A 16,395-nucleotide genomic window follows, 5' to 3' on the forward strand; every position below is an offset into this window, starting at 1 on the left:
GATTGTCTCCCAGAAGGAACTTCAGTGGAATTACATCACCAGTAAACGCGGTCCAGTTCATCCTGTAATTATATTTGGACGTGCAGAAGTGGGGAAGAATGGAGTCATATCCATCCCACATGAAAAATCCTGCCTTGGATGTTTCTCTGAGAAACTGCTGTGGTTTTTATGGCAGCAGAGTGGGCCCAGAAGTTGCATTTTCTTTATCCACAGCACCTGCTTTTGCCTGGCATCTGCAGTGATGTGCAGTGTCAATCCCACTGTGCTCATAAACTGTGACAGGCTCAGGGTGAAATCAGCAGCCACTGCTGCCCACCCTGTGCAGTTCATGTCTCACAGCTCTAAAATCTGCCTTGAGTGTGTCCTTGTGATATTTGGGCTGTCCCTGTTGTTCCCTGGGTTTAAATGGGCACACAGAGAGCTCAGGGCTGTGTTTATCCCACACCTGCACTGAGTGCCCACACAGCACAGCAAAGCTCCAAGGACTGGTGTTAATCCTTCACTGGGAGTTTGTTTTACATGGCCAGGAGACCAGCCAGGTGTCCTCTGTGGGGATGGTTTTGTTCAGATAATCACCTGGCAGAAGAAATCAACTCCAAGTCTCTGTGTCTGGTTGTGGGGGCACTTGTTCAGGCTGTTAAACCCGAGTATCTGAGACCTTCTCCTAAAACAAAAAATGTTTACTCTTCTGTAACTGGTATTTTAGGGGGCAGGCAAGGCTCTGCTCACATGCCTTGTCTCCCTTTCTGGCTGATTTCCCTCTCTGTGCTTTGCCTGAGGCTCTCCTCCCTCAGGTGAATGTCAGACACGGAGGGTGCTTTGAATTTCTGTGTTTCCTGGCTCAGATCAGAGTCCTCACTGTGACGTGGAAGGCAGTGACTTTCTACCCTGGATCAAGGCAGCTCTCATGTGCTTTGAGCTCTAATTATTTCACTCATGTTGAAGTCGTTAGGAAGACGTAGCCTGAAGTTTTCTGTGCATATGTGGGCAAATGTTTGCAGAATCCGACTCTAATTTCACAAATGAGTTTTGAAGCAAGGCTTAGGAGGAGGACAGGGTTTTACAGATTGGAAAAAAGAGCAGGTTTTTGAGGAAGCTGAAGATTAATAGAAACCATATGTAGGACTCCAAGTGATTCAGTGGGGTCTAGACAGTTGCCCTTTCCTGGTGTTCCATGGCGTGTGTGACAGCGACAGGAGCCATATGTGAGCCACAAATAAAGCTCCCTGCCTTGTCTGCCCTGCTGAAACTTTAATCAGTCTGCTTCAGCTGAAAGGAGATGAATGTTTGGGAGTGAAGATGTCACACAAACAGTGTAGCAGCACCTTGTACCACGGTGTGTTTGGATGTGGATTCATTCCACATCCAAACCATAGGATGTGGATTCATTCTTCAATGAAACTGAGTGACAAAGGGAGCCCCAAAATATCCCCTTGTGTAATGGTGGGTATATCTTAGTATTAATTCTTCCATGTCCTAACCTCCCTCTGAATTCTGATTTTGTTTACTTCATACATTCCCTGTTGGGTTTTGTTTGGTTGTTGTTTGTTTTTTTTTATTTGCTTTAAACTGGATTTATTTCCTTTTCATACCTTCCTGTCTGCTTTTCTAACTTGATTTCCCCCACATACTTTTGTTCTTGCTTTTAGGCAATTGGGCATGTTTCTCAATGTTTTCTCTATCTGCCCCTTTCTCACATGTGAATTTCAACTTTAAAGGAAGAAAGAAAACCTCTAGTGCCTGTTGAAAAAATATTTCAAGAACTGCTTCAATTCAGGAAGTCAGACTTGCCAGGAACTTCAACTCCATTTCCAAGATTAATATCAATGTAAAAAAAAGCCAATTTTCACAATACAATTTTTCTTCATTTTCTGGATTATTTAGGTAACATTTGAGAAAGACTGTAGGTTTGAAAATTCCATGTGAAGAATCAAAAGAAAAAAAATGAAAACAGTAAGGGGATTCATCAATTATTATTTAAAAAGGAGGGGAATAGAAGAAAGAACAGGAAAAATACTGGATTGCCTATGAGTTGGATCCAGTACCAAGTTTACAGTCTTTATACATGTATGTGTGTGTGTATATATGTATATATATATATATATGTGTGTATATATATATATATATGTATATATATATATATGTGTATATATATATATGTCTTGTCTTTCAGCTTCTCATGATGACAAATTCTGGTCTTCAGCTGCCTTCCCTGCAGAACTCCCAATATTTCATCCTGAAGTGCTGCTTTTGCAGAAACTTTCTGGCCTGGATGTATTTTCCTGTTAGTTCCATGCCAGGATCCTCACATTTTCAGGGAGGTGAGTGATGTTTTCCTGTGGCTGAAGTAGAAATATAATGCAATAATATCTCTTCCTTGGATATTTCCATACTGTGGTAGCTTGTTGCCACCACCTTTTGTAACAGTGGTAAAGAAAAGTCAGATGTATGTAAAGGGGAGAATGTTCTTAATGGTGCCATGGAATTTTAGGTGCATGAAATAGAATTATTCCATCTTCAGGGGGGAAAAAATACCTTTGAAATGCCTGTGTATTTTGTTTTGGGCTTTTTTTTTTTTGTTGTTCTAAACACACTGCATTAGTGTTGGATGCCATCAAAAAAAATCATTCCCTTAATTAGCATCAGGTTTTGTTATCTTGCCAGGACTAACACTTTGTCAGTTGGTAAATAAATATTTGACTTGAATGTAATCAGTGACTTCAGCATTTACACATTGTATAGCTGTCATAATATTGGGAAATTAGATTTTTCCTGGGCCAGTGCAAGCATTAACGTTCAATCATTCACAAAGCTTAGGTAGGTCCTGACATGCTTTTAGAGATTTATTCTGTAACAGTGCATTTAGTAATGGTAATAAACTGACTAAATATTATATTTCACTGCAGTGTGCATTTCCAAGGAGTTATAAGGTGTTCAGTCACTATGTGAAGAAAATGCACACAAATAGCAAGACATGAGATCTCTGAATTGGTCTCACTTTTAAATCAAATTATGTGCTATATTAACAAATGGCAATCTTAACAGGCAGAGTGGAATAATTCAGCCAGAGCAAATGCTCTGAGTGCTGAGCTATTTCCCTGTGTGTCATTGCAACTTTTGTCACTAGTTTAAAGAGCAAAGAGACTTTCTGCTCGCTGGGCTTGGGGACATCTTTCCATTTTATAAAGATTTAAAATGGATTCAGCTTTTCACTGCAAGGTATTTGGAAATTCAATTAAGTGGAAACAAGAGCAAAAATATTTTTATACGTATATTTTTATATATATATATATGTATTTATGTATGTATGTATGGGGTTTTGTCAGTTATTACTGAGATTTGGAGCTCACCACAGCCCAAGACAAACCCTGCAGTGGTTTGAGAGTCCCTTGTCCTGACATGGCACTCTTGCTGTCCCTGAGCTGTGACATTTGCTCCTTTGGGCTGCAGCCATTCCTGCAGGATTTTGCTCTAAACTGCATCAGGGATTTGCTTTTTTTCTTTTGTGTTTTCTTTTAAAACCCAATAATGTGGGTCACAGTGTCATCCAAAGGGGATGTAGCCTGTGAAGGAGGACAAAAATGGAAACCAAATAAAGGAATCGGGGCTGTCCCCTCTGGTGGGAGCTCTGTCCTTGCCTAAAGCAGAATTCTGGCACAGCCTCAAGTGGATTTTCCCACTTCTGCAATATTGTACAGGACACGTTAAGTGTGTGTCCTCACTAAACATGTCAGTGGTTTTCTTAACAACCAACACCAACTTCTGGGAAATAATCTTTTGGATTTCTTGAAAGTCTGTGTTTCAGTAAGCAAGCTTATTAATCAAATATATGTTTTAAAACACTTAGGTAAGTGAACAGTGGTGCTGAAATAAATTTTACCAAAATGCCAAGTAAATCTGTCAATTCAGAGCAAAGAAAAATGTCCAAGAAACTGCAGAAGATGATTTTCCCTTAGCACTCTAAAAGGGCTTTTATCATAATATGGAAAACATTTTTTTTCTCAAAGCCAATGTGCTTAATTTCTTTGGATTGTTTGTCTATACTGTCCATATCCTCCTTTCTCCTGATGAAATTTCCAGAAAGTTATGCATATTCTTATTAAATGTGTGATCAGACCCCAATACTTATTTCAGGTAATAGAAAAAGTAGCTGGAAATTGGATTTCTGTATTTTGCAAAACACACAGAAAATAAATTATCTTCTAACTTACTCTAATCTTTGAGCACCAACCTTTATATTATTTACAGTTCAGAAATGTTCCAAAAAATCTCATTTAGTTAGTGAAATTATTTTTGAGAGGTTTATTGTCAGTCACCTTGCTGCTTACTTGGGCAGTTCATGTCAGCTTCATTTTACATCTGTAAAAGCTGCAAAACCAAAACTCAAAAGACTTCAGAAGTCTTTTTCTAAAAGTTTATGTTTTCTGTTAAATATAACAATCAGGCAAGTTCTATTAAAAAGAAAAAGAGAGAGAAAAGTTTCTGAACATATTTGGCTCTGCCCAGTTCCCCAGGGGACATTAAATGATAGGAATTTTGAGAAATGTGTAGGTGTCTGGTGCCTGATGCTGCTGAGATGCCTGGCTTTGCCTAGTGAGGTGTCAAGAATAGTCCAGACCACCACAATTTTCTTTAAAATAAAATACAATTTTATCTTTATCTCTGCCTTTTGGTTTTGGTTTTATTTTTTTTTGGTGTTGAAAAACCTCAACTACAAAAGATCAGCTATAGAACTATTCACCTGGGACATATGACTAAGTAATATTTTCTCAACTGTCTTGGAGACAACTAATTTTAAGCAAATCAGTATTTTTGTGTAGTTTTAATATAAGGCAATAAATTAATCTAGACTTTTATCAAGAATGGCCAACGAGGGCCTTTGAAAACATCTCGTGTGCAGTGAGATGGGAAGAGTGGGGCTGTTTTTTCTTACAGCCAGAATGAATGCAAAGGGGCACAGTAAAAGGAATCACAATGAATAATTGTATGCCTAGGTAGATTAGTTTATTTGTTTAGGGCTTTATTCACTCTTTCTAACAAAATAAGACAGCCAATCAATTTGAAGTTTGTGAATGAAGGTAATTTCTTTCCCATTCCCAATTAACACACTGAATTCACTTCTGTGAATAAAGAAATAAATGGGGACAGTTTCTTAAGATCCAAGAAGTGACACAGGGCACTGATAACATCTGCATCTCCACCCTCACAAAGTCTCTCATGCTTCTCTGGTATGATTAATCCTATTATGAAAAAAATATTTTGCAGGAAATATATTTTCTCACTACATAAGCAAAGAAAAGTACAGGGATGTTTCTGTAGTGATTCAGTTTTTACCTGACTTGAGAGTAGTCCCAGGCCCTGAGATCTGCTCTGGTGTTGTTGAAACCAGCTGAACCTCTCCCCAGGCTGGCTGAAAGAGTGTGTAAATAGAGAAATTTACCTGGTCTGGTAGTTTTAAATGTAAGTTGTGGCATTTGGTCTAAATGTAGGTGTTTGGTACCTCAGTGATGCATTGGTCTCTTTTTTTTTTTTTATCTGGTAAAAAATCCTTTGTTTTATTTTACTCCCCTTCTTTTAAGTAACATTTTAAAACTTTATTTTTCACTATAAAATCTTTAAAAATGGAGATATTTTCTTCATAAAATGTACTTCAATTGTGTCCCTTTGTTATGCTGCTCTGTTTGTCCAACAAATTCAGTAATAGGGGTTGAAATTGCTGGAGATGAAGTTGGAGACAAGAAAAGTAGAGCTCTGAGCAGCCTAGAAAGTCAGATAAGAATAGGGCATAATAAACTAGAAAAATTAGAGTGAGGAATAAGGAAATAAAAAGGGAATTAGAAGAGTGAGTCATGATTGAAGGCAACAGAGAAGAAGACAGAGAAGCAAACAAGGGGCAGTCAAACACACTGACATGGGTAAAGAAAGCATTTAACAGCCTTTGGCTGGCAAATATTTGCTGGGGTGTTAAGAAGTGCAGCAGACAGAACGTGCAACAAATCTGAGCTCCCCAAACATCCTGCAGCCACAGGGAAGGAGAGCCAAAGAGAGAGGATCAATGCTGGGACATTGGGACCAGCAATTTTTCTGCCAACAAGTTAATCACAGGCTCTTTCTTTATTCACTTTTCCTCCTTTTGTGTTATGAATGGCTACCAGAAGTGTTTTATACTTGATGTGTTTCTAGAAAGGAATGCAAAAGGCCTTTATGTTTTATTTTGCTGATTACACCCAGTATATCTTAGTGTGGCAGCACTCTCTTCCTGTCAGTGGTTATTGTGAGCAATTATACAGCAAATAATTAATTGCTCTCTTTATACTGCACTTTAATTAATAGGCTGCTCTGATAAGATAGTTTCCTAGATTTTTTTCCTTGATATCAGCAGTGACTGAATCCTAAATAGCATCTGTAATGAGGAAACTTAACCACACCAGGCTCCCTCTCTGCTTCCCAAACTGAGCTCTTTTTTTCCCTCACTGTGCTCTTGTCTAGGTGGTGAATTATCTTTCATGTTAATGCAGAAGGTTGATTGAGCTTGAGATAGTCATAATATTTATCAAGATGATGCTAAATGCAGTGGAAACAAATGCAGGAATCTCTCAGGAGACCAGACTATGTGGTTTTCATGTGCAGGATCACTACTGAGTCATCTCACCTATACACTTATTTATCATTCCCTTTATTCTCTTTGTTAAACAGAAAATAAAAGTGATTAATGCATTAAGTGCTGTGGCTTGAATAAAAACTCTCTGCAGTGCAGATAACTTTGGTGACAAAGGAAAGGGAAATTGGTGTTTGGTGTCTGACACAGGCAGGGAGTGGAGCCTAAACGTGCATGCAAAAGTTAAACTGAGCTGGAAAGCTAAGCTTAAGCAAACTCAAAAGAACCAAACTCATGGTTACATTTTAAGCATAGAAATTTAGGCACCCTATAAAGAGAGGAAATGAAATTGTTGTGTCTGAAGAGCAGCCAGCAGTATTGTGCACATGTTGGAAAGGAGGTGAGGAAATTCCTCATTGGGGATGGCAAAACTCTCTGCAAGAATATTGAACTGTACAGAAAAAAAAAAAAATCAGAGTCAAGGCCACACTGTCCTGTACTTGTATTATTCTATATTTAGAGAGGGATATTAAAAAAAAATATTAATCTGTGTTTGGAAGATACTCTGCCTGGAACATTAAAAAGACAAAATTGCAATGTATGACAGTGCCCTATGCACCTCTAAGAGCTGAACCCCAGAGAGATCTCTATTAATGGGGTTTTTCCTCAAATACAATGTTAAAAATCAAGGAAACAAATCTTGTGGTCTGACTGCTGCTTTAGCTACTTAAATCCCAAAATTGCCTCCCTCCACTGCCTGCAGTAAAGTTCCCTTGATCTCCAAATTGTCATCCTTAAATCTTACCAATGTCAGAAGCTGGGTGATCCTCAGACTTAAACCTCCAGGTCCTTTGTCACTAATACAGATTAAAGTAGCAAAATAGCAAATATGTTGTTTTTGCAAACATCTCCTCAACAAAGAACAAAAAAAATACCCCAAACATTTACTATTCTTGTAATAATTGAAAAAGCCAATAAAGCTTAAAGACAATTAAAATATTTTTGATAGCAGTGGTGACAGGTGGGTTGGACTATCCTGGAATTTGAAAAAAACCATCTAAATGAAAGCAGAAAGCCATTTGTAAACTGCTGAACTGTTTTAATTCACTTTTCTACATAATACTCTCCATTCCTCTTCTTCTCATCCATCACATAGCAGTAACACTGATTTTGGGCAATGAGAAGGGAAAGTTGATTGTGTTGACAATAATTGTTTACAATAATTGTGTCCAATGTCTGTAGTTATTAATGCAAACAGCTTTCACATCTCACTGTGCACTGAGAATGTGCCCCTCAATGTCACCCCAGCAAAGATCTGAGGGGCTGAGGCTTTGCACTGGGGCCAGTGATGTTTGCTAAATTAAAGTTTGCATTTCAGCTCAGAGGTGGCTGGCACAGAGTGACACTGAAGCCCAATTACTGTTGGAGTTCCTGTTGTGGTGTTTAGTTCCTTAGCCTGTGAGGGAATTAAAAGAAAAAAAGAAGTAATTAGTTTTGTAGTGTCATAGTCCATTTCTTAGCTTGATAGGTCAAAAACAAGAAAAAAAAATTAAGTAGGGAGAGATAGTAAATTAGGGAGAAGACACTACTGACATAAAATTGGGCGTGGAGTAACATCTTCTGGATTTTCTGTGCTAAACATTGGTACCACAGCTATGAGGAGTTGGGTTTTTAATTTTATCTTCTGTCATTAAATTAAAGAAGTTTGTTTTTACCTTAAAAATTATGACAGAACGCAACACTGTTGTTCAAACAGTCCTCTTGCACTGTAAATGCACAGACACATCAATTATTGTAACTTGCTGGCCAAAAATCTGTATTGTTACCTGCAAGAATTCTTTGGTTTATTGTTTTCAAGCACATTTGTCAGGCATCTTTTATTGAGGTGTCTGTAGCTTAATGAGGAGGTTGTCATCATTGTCCTGTTTGACAGTTGTACACAAAATTCTGAGGTGAATTTGTCTTGCTTTTCCCAAGACAAAACAGGACACAGTTCTACAGAAAGCTTTAACTTTCCACAAGTAACATTGTTATCACCAGAATTTGTCTGTCTTTGAGATAATATATATGGAAATTGATAATATTTTGTATTGTTAATGTGAACATATCTGTCTCTCTTTTCATGCCTGTCAGGAAAATGTCTGGATTTCTTTCTTCCTGAAGCCTGCACTACTTTTATCTAATTAATTTCATTTACAGGAATGTGTTGCATGGAAAATTTCACTGCTACTAATAGCTCCTTCATAAAAACAAAATGAATATTTCTTTTCCTCTTCTGGAAGTAGTGGCTTATATCTTTGTCTTCTAAGATTAATAAGCAGAGCTTCTAGGAAGAGTGTTTATGAAGGAGAAGCTTTAGAGTTTGTGGTTGAGAAGGGATGGAGCTGTGCCATGGGAAGATCATTGACGTAATCCTGGGCTGCTGTAGTGACTGAAGGTCGAGGTTCTGAACAGACTTGGGGAGCCAAAGGCAGAGGGTGACAAACATCAAACCACAGAGGTGTGGGAGAGATGCTGGTGACCTTTCAGCTCTTCTCATCAACCCAACATCCAGGGCTCAGGCTCTTCATTTTTCCTTTCTTTTAACAGAGCAGAGTCTGTTTCATGGCTTTTCTTTTGGATGATTCCTGTTTTGGTTTTATTAGAATTTATTTTAGAATTTATTTTGAATTTATTAGAATTTTTATTAGTTTTTTATTAGAATTTTTTGTTTTATTATAATTTAAGGTCAAACTAGCTATTCTGTGTGCTGCAGGTTTTATTGTGTGGGCCAGTGGCACCCTCCAGCTCTGAGAAAATCAGCACCAGGACATTCCAGAGCTTCTCAGAGTGTCTCTCTGTGCTGTGTGATTGCTGGCATTTGCTGAGCTCCCAGCTGGGGTTCCTGTGGCTGAAATGCAATCTTGCATTCAGTCCCTGTGCAGCTTTGGGTGCCAGGGGCCAGCTCAGCCCCTCAGCCAGACTCACCCCTGCCCGAGGGGCAGCGTGCCCTCTGTGAGCCCTGCTGGCCTCTCGCTGCTCTCCTTCCAGAGCTCAGGGTGACCTTGCATAAATGTTCTTTGTCAGGTACTTGGTTTGTCTTGATTAGGTGGAATTAATATTTGTTCCTGTGCTCTTCCTTGAAGACACTTTGTTCTTCTCAGTGTAGAAGACACTGTCTGTCTCCAAGTGTTTGTTGTTCCCGTTAGTGTTGGGGCATTTCTTTGCTACCATTGGTTTGCTTTTATTGTTTTTTTTCCCAGGAAAGCCCATTGGAGACTCTTTGCAGACATGAGGAAACCCAGGTAAATTAAATTAATTGTTCAAAATCATGTAGAATGCTGTCATAAGGCAAATCTTCTGGATTTCTAATTTTCACCCTAATGCTGTCAGTTGGTAGACCTTTATTAGTCCCTTGAATGCACTTCAAGCAAACCTCCTCTTTTTCTTTGTATTTCAAAAATATCCTTCATTGCATGTAGGATCTTTTGGGATTCTGCAAGGATGTTTATTGCAGGAACATCTTCTGTACCAAGATGACAAAATATACTCTTTGCTGGCTAAGGCTTAAGGTCATTTGTACATTTGTTCTGTCCCAGTTGAAACTAAAATCCTTTTCCTCGTACCACTCTTCTTTCCAGCATCTGTCTTTCCTGGCTGCAATCCTTCTGCATTCTAATTAGGCTTCCAATGGCTTGGCTCAGGGTGTAACCATAACCAATTTATCATTCCCTTAATCTCCCTCCGGGACATTCATTGAAAGAACAGTACCTGAATATTTCCCCTTTATCTACAATTTCCAGTCTATATCAAACATGAAATCTTGACAGATGGAGTCCAATCTGTCACAGTGAGTTAGTGTGTTTTTCTTCTGATTGAATGTATTTATTGCACAAAGAAAGATGGAAAAAATGTAAAGATGAATATTTAAAATTTAGGTTATAGAGCGGTTAGTGGGGCTGGGCATTGCTTTTGGTTGGTGGTTTTTTATATCTTTTTATTTTTTACAACTGAGGATCTGGATTGCGTTCGATGAGCGAGGAAACAAAATGAGACTTGTTTTTGTTGTCATGAGAGGAAGAACAGATCTGATCATAACAAAAACAGATGTAAAGCCATAACGTAGTCCCTCATGTTATCTACTCCACACTCTCAGGCTGACCAGCAGAGAATGCAAGGAAACATTTCTGCCTTCTGCCAGCACAGCCTCTGCCAGCAAATCAGTGCCTGAGACAGCTCCTGAAATACATTCTGCTGCAGGAAAGTGGCATAAAAAAACACCCTGCCAAAGTGCTGGGCCAATCAATCAAGTGTTAATGATGGATCATGAAACCCATTTGTAGACAAATAAAACCTTGTGTGCTCTGCCAGTGAAACCAACTGTGTCACCCGTTTTTCAGTGGCTGCCTGAAATATCATGTGCAGAAGCGGAATTTATTGATGGCAGGGGCTGATGCCACAGCCAGCCCATCCAACTGGGCTTGCAGGTGCATTGTAGCCTTAACTGTTGATGGTGCTTGGCCCTGCAGAGGATGTGGAAGTGCTCCCCAGAGCAGGGGTTCCGTGGGAGGCAGAGCCCAGCCCAAGTTGAACACAGCCTGCTTCATTTAGACCCTGCAGCTGCTTTCAGCATGGCTGCAGCAGGAAAACCAAATGAGAGGTTTTGTTCTGGGGCACAGCAGAGCTCAGCAAATGTGTTTGGAACCTCCGAGGTTCTGCAGTAAAGATCAGAGCTGGAATCCTCTCCATTGCCATGCCTACAAGCAGGGTTGGGAAGCTTTCGTGGGGTGAGCAAACCAGCTGGCTGTCCATGTGTACCTTTTGTTTCTCATTAACAGATTATTTTCTCAGGAACAAGGAATAACTGATTGTCCCGGGAACTCTGATCTTGTAGGAGATTGCCAGTGTAGGAGAGGGAGCATTTGACCAAAGTATCCCTGAGGTTAAATCCAGGATTCCCTGTCCTGACGTGCCAAAGCAATAATACTTCATTCAGAGAGGCTGAGGAAGGGAATTGGGATAGAAACCTTGCTGCTATTTGTTACTTCATTTTTCAAGTCCTTTGGCCCAGCCTACACAGAAGCAAAATTCTGAGCTCTTGAGGAGCTTTAATGTTAAATTGTAAATAACCTAAGAAAGAGCAGATTTACTATTGTTGTAGGAGATGACTGGATGTTGTGCATTGTGGTACCCTGAGACCTCTTTAAAATTACATTAATATTTTCGTTTTCTCACATAGTTTCTCCTGGTGATCTTTGTTTTTCTGTTTTGTGCTGTGCTTTACCCAAAATGCATCACAGGACAAGCCCTACCATTGCCTTCCTATTCCAAAGGAAGGTTACAATGAAGTGTTTCCTGACAGAGATATTTCTTAGGAGAATTTCTGAGCTCGCAGGGTTCCTCAAATCAGGTGAAAACCCTTTAAGTAATGAACTGGAATTTGCTGTGGTGCCCTTTTGCAAAAGAATAACAAAAGGCCTTTGTTCATAATACCTAATGTGAGGAGGACTGAAAGGGCAGTCTTTAGCCCTCAGTGTTACTGCAGATTTTTAATTCCCTTAGCAGAGGGCAGAAGTTACCTTCTAATGGAGGCCTTGGGTGCATGCTGTGATTTTGATGTTTATGTGCCAGATTTTTGGTCTGGCATTTGCAACTCCTGTTTTTAGAAAAGATACACAACCTTTCTCCTCCCCCCTCAGTTTCCCCTTGCCCCCTTCCTTATCTCAGAGATTATTTTGTTACTATCTATGATCCTTTAAAGACATTAAGGAAATAAGGAACTTAAGCTACAAAGCCCAAGTTTTTGCAGAAGTGATAAGTGAATTTTCCAAAGTACTGTATGACTTTCTCAGTCCAGAAAGTATCTGACTGATTGGTACTAGACAATCACAAAATATTCTATTTATACTTGCAAGGAAACACGAGAATTTAATTTCAGGATTTGATTTATGCAACATGGTGTTAGCTGATTGATGTTCTATTCAGGCATAACGGAAAATATTGATTATAACTTAAATAGGAAGCCAGAAGCTGCAGTTGTGAAGATGAAATCTCTGTCATACCTTCCCCAGGCAGGTATAAGTGGCTGCAAGGATCCCCTGTGGGTGATATTGATGCTCACCATGGATCCTTCAAGATGCTATTTGGTATGAAGGACACTGTGTAATTTTAAATGTTCACTGACCAACTAACTTGCTTTTGGAAAAAAACAAAACAAAACCACCACACTTTGTTGTGCATTCAAATGCTGCTCTGGGTTTTGGACACACCAAGACCATCATATGCTGCAGCAGCCTGTGCCCTGCCCAGCTCAGCCCCTCTCTCTGTCTCTCATAATCTCTTATGTTGGAGAAACAGCTCCCCAATCATTTAGAGGCTCATAAACACGATCCAGCAGCATCAGTCTGCCCAGCAGAGCAGGGAAACAGCTCAGAAACGAGAGCCAAATAAAACAATAACTCACAGCAAACAAACAGGCAACTACAACAATCAGATCATGCTGCAGGAGCTGTTCCAACTACCCAGACACTTCATTAGGCATGGAATAACAAAGGAAAATAGACCAGAGTCATCTCATTTAACTCTCTTAGGCAAATTACCTCTCTTGTTTCCCCCTCCCCAACTCCTATTTATTCTTACTTTCTGCTCGAGGTAAAGAAATGCAACTTAATTCTGGAGAGAGAATGAGCAGTGTTTGAAGCCACAGGGCTTGGGCTGAGAGAGTTGTTACATTCCAGTTTTTCTGTCATTGGCATTCTTCATAATCATTTTAGTTATTTTCAAGATCAAGCTTTTTATTCTTAGTGTATAATCTGCTTTACCCTTGTCCATAGCTGTAAGTCCGTAGTAGAATTCTGTGGAAGGAAATGGTCCTTCATAACCTATCAGATGCTTTTTTCATCACTTAATGCTGTTTTTGAGCCTTGTTTGATTGCGAGATCTGCAGTGACACCTTATTTAGAGCACTTTTCATATGTTGTTTTCTTTTTTCATCTGTGAATGCTGTGTTTTGTGGCAGCCTCCCCTTTACAGGGCTGTTGGGTGTCTTGGAATGGGGTTGGTGCGGCTGGCCCCAGAGCAGCCCTGGGGTCTGTTCTCTCCTCCTCTTTTCTTTCTGGGAACTCATATTTTTATACCTGCAAACTTCTCAGGCAGAGGCCATTCAGCCTGTACAATTTCTAAAGTTTTGATCTTCAAAAATCCCTCCTCACATGCTGCCAAGATACCAGACACAACTAAACTGGTTTTTATGAAACATTTTTGGTTCTAACTTAGAATACAGGGGTTCATTAAGAGGTTCAAACCTGGCTTGGGTGTACCTAGCACAATGTACCCCCAAAATAACAAATGTTCAAAATACAAAAAGTCTAGGAAGATAAATGTGTTTCAGGTCTCCTAAGGGAAAATAAATGATGAAATAAAGATGTGGATTAATACTGCTGTGCTGATGCTTGTACCAATACCAGTGAGAAATCCTTTGAAGTCATTATTGAATTGTAAACAACAGGTATCCTAAACTTTGGAAAAGGTCACAGTGTCTGCCTACTTCCAGTGTTTGGTTGAACAGGTATTTTGTGTGAAGGTACTGCCCATCCCTCCTTCCCTCCACACACACAGCCAGGTGTCAGTGACCCTGCCCCTCGCCATGGCATTGCTGGGCTTTGTTCTGAGAGCCCCAAGTGGAAACGCAGCCTCTGATCAAAGCTTTTGGCAGAATTCTCCAGTTAGAAAAGCTGCTTTACCCAAAATGGGAAATGCTTAGGAGGAAATTCCCCTGGAAAATACATTCACATGCTTAAGCATTTAGTTTAATTGTCAGAGACCAAATTAATCACTCTCTGTATTGTTCCCAGCCTGACTTCTGTGCCCCACACTGAGCACGACTGCCTGTGTTGGTTGCTTGGTCTTCAGCAGCTCCTCTGACCAGCTTCTCCTTATCTCTCTCCACAGACCATCAATCCTCTGCAGTATAAAGAATGTTTTCTTCCTCCTGTGTCCAGCTAGATTCCTGGCTGTCATCATTCACGGGAGGTAAGGCAATCTTTCTTTGAGTTTTTGAAGTGAAAGCCTCTCTTCTGGTTCAGAGACGAGCAATCCCTCACCTGCTTTATCTTCCCTGGTGAAAATCCACTGCCTTTTCCCTCCCTCTCTCTCTCATGAGCTGCTGTGGCCTTTTGGGACCCTTAATATAATTTATTTTTTTTTTGGGAGCCCTTTGTCTCCCCGGTGTGACAGGGATGAGCTGTCCCAGGAGCTGTCACACTCAGGGGCAGTGCTCAGAGCTTGGGGTGCTGCTGTTGAATTCAGTTTTCCTGCTGGCTCCCTTCAGCAGCTAGATGTCTCTCTTTCCTCCCTTTTTAAGGGATAACAGGAGGGGTGCTGCTCTTGCCTTTGGAAAAGACTTGTTGCCCTCCATCATTTGGCTATTTTAGAGCGAATTTAAGATCTGGATTTTGCTATAAATCTGTAACTCAGTGTGCATGGGGCTTGGTTTTGCACGTAGCTTTTTCAGATCATTGATTGTTTCCCTCTATTAATCTGCTGGGGCCTGAGGCTGACCTGTGTTTTTGCTTTTCGTGTTCCTCTGCTTTCCAAGCAGGATTGTAGAGCCAGACGCTCTCTGCCTGTGGCATTCTTCTTTTCTCTTCATCACAGCTCTTTCCCACTTCGTGTTACAGTTTGCATTTTGTGATCTGTTTGGAGTCAGAGATGCTGTGATGCAAGAGCCAAAATCTTTGGTGGAAGAGATGGATTTTGTGTGTGCTGTTCTGGAGAGCAATTCCTCTGGCATGAGCCACTGTGTGTTCTGCAGGGCAGTAAATGATGCTGGGTTTAGTGAGCTTTTTTTTTTTTTTTTTGGTTGCTAATGGTTGAAATTTGGGAAGTTTTGTTTAAATGATCTTTCTATTTGTTAATGCATGTTCTTGCATTTCTTGTATTACTTTTTTTTTTTTTTGGTTTGCTTGTCTTCAGATTATGAAATCACTGAGAGAAACCAAAGGAAAGGTTCTTTCTTGTTTTCATTCATTATATAGTGAAAATAATATGGTTCCTCTCATGTCTTGCTCTAAGCTGTTAACTCTAAGGCTAAAATATATAAAATATATAAAAATATATATAAAATATATATAAAATATAAAGATACTGCAGCCCAGACAGTCAATGTACACACATATATCTATATAACATATTTATTATACAGGAAAAATATGAATTTTTATATATATATAATGTTATATTCTGTCTGATGCATTGATGTATTTATATTGTTGCATTTTATAATTGCATGTTGCATAAAATATGGTATATAGAACATAGTTATATGTTTATGCATTTATTTATATATTTTCATATTTATATGAAATATGTGCCAATATAACTTAGTTACATTATTGACATGGACATAAATGTGTGCCCTTATAGTAATATATATTTATATTTATAAGAATTTAGTTGTGGAGTGAAATATCAGTGTGAGTGTATGGTGGTATTTTGCACATTTGCAAATGGAATTCCATCCATGTAATTAATATTTTCTGAAAACCTCTGAGCATATTGTACTTTTCAAAGGAAAGAAGAAAGACACAGCATTCCTAGATGTTGGAGTTATTGGTTTGGCCCAGGAGCTCAGACTTGTGGCTCCATTTTTATCCTGCCTGGAGACGTGGCTGTGTGGCAGGTGGGTGTCACATATTCTGTACAAAGCCAGCTGCACTTGTCCCACCTTTATGGTCTCTTTTGCAGGAAGTTTTTAGCCCTTCATTTTTGTTGGTTAGCAAATAATGTTGGATTTGTCTAAATAAGGGTGTTCCAAACAT

The 16,395-nt window shown here is 39.4% G+C and overlaps 1 long non-coding RNA gene across 1 annotated transcript in view; it reads left to right on the forward strand.

The window, feature by feature from the left end:
* The window catches only part of LOC135304232 (uncharacterized), a 295,038-nt gene that overhangs the window by 229,012 nt on the left and 49,631 nt on the right, over positions 1 to 16,395 (forward strand). The window contains exons 28-30 of the long non-coding RNA XR_010365651.1: positions 2,174 to 2,321; positions 14,528 to 14,608; positions 16,148 to 16,256. This is a non-coding gene — a long non-coding RNA (uncharacterized LOC135304232). The remainder of the gene's footprint in view (positions 1 to 2,173; positions 2,322 to 14,527; positions 14,609 to 16,147; positions 16,257 to 16,395) is intronic.

The sequence above is a fragment of the Passer domesticus genome, chromosome 7, assembly GCF_036417665.1.
Source record: "Passer domesticus isolate bPasDom1 chromosome 7, bPasDom1.hap1, whole genome shotgun sequence".
In the NCBI taxonomy this organism is placed as follows: domain Eukaryota; kingdom Metazoa; phylum Chordata; class Aves; order Passeriformes; family Passeridae; genus Passer; species Passer domesticus.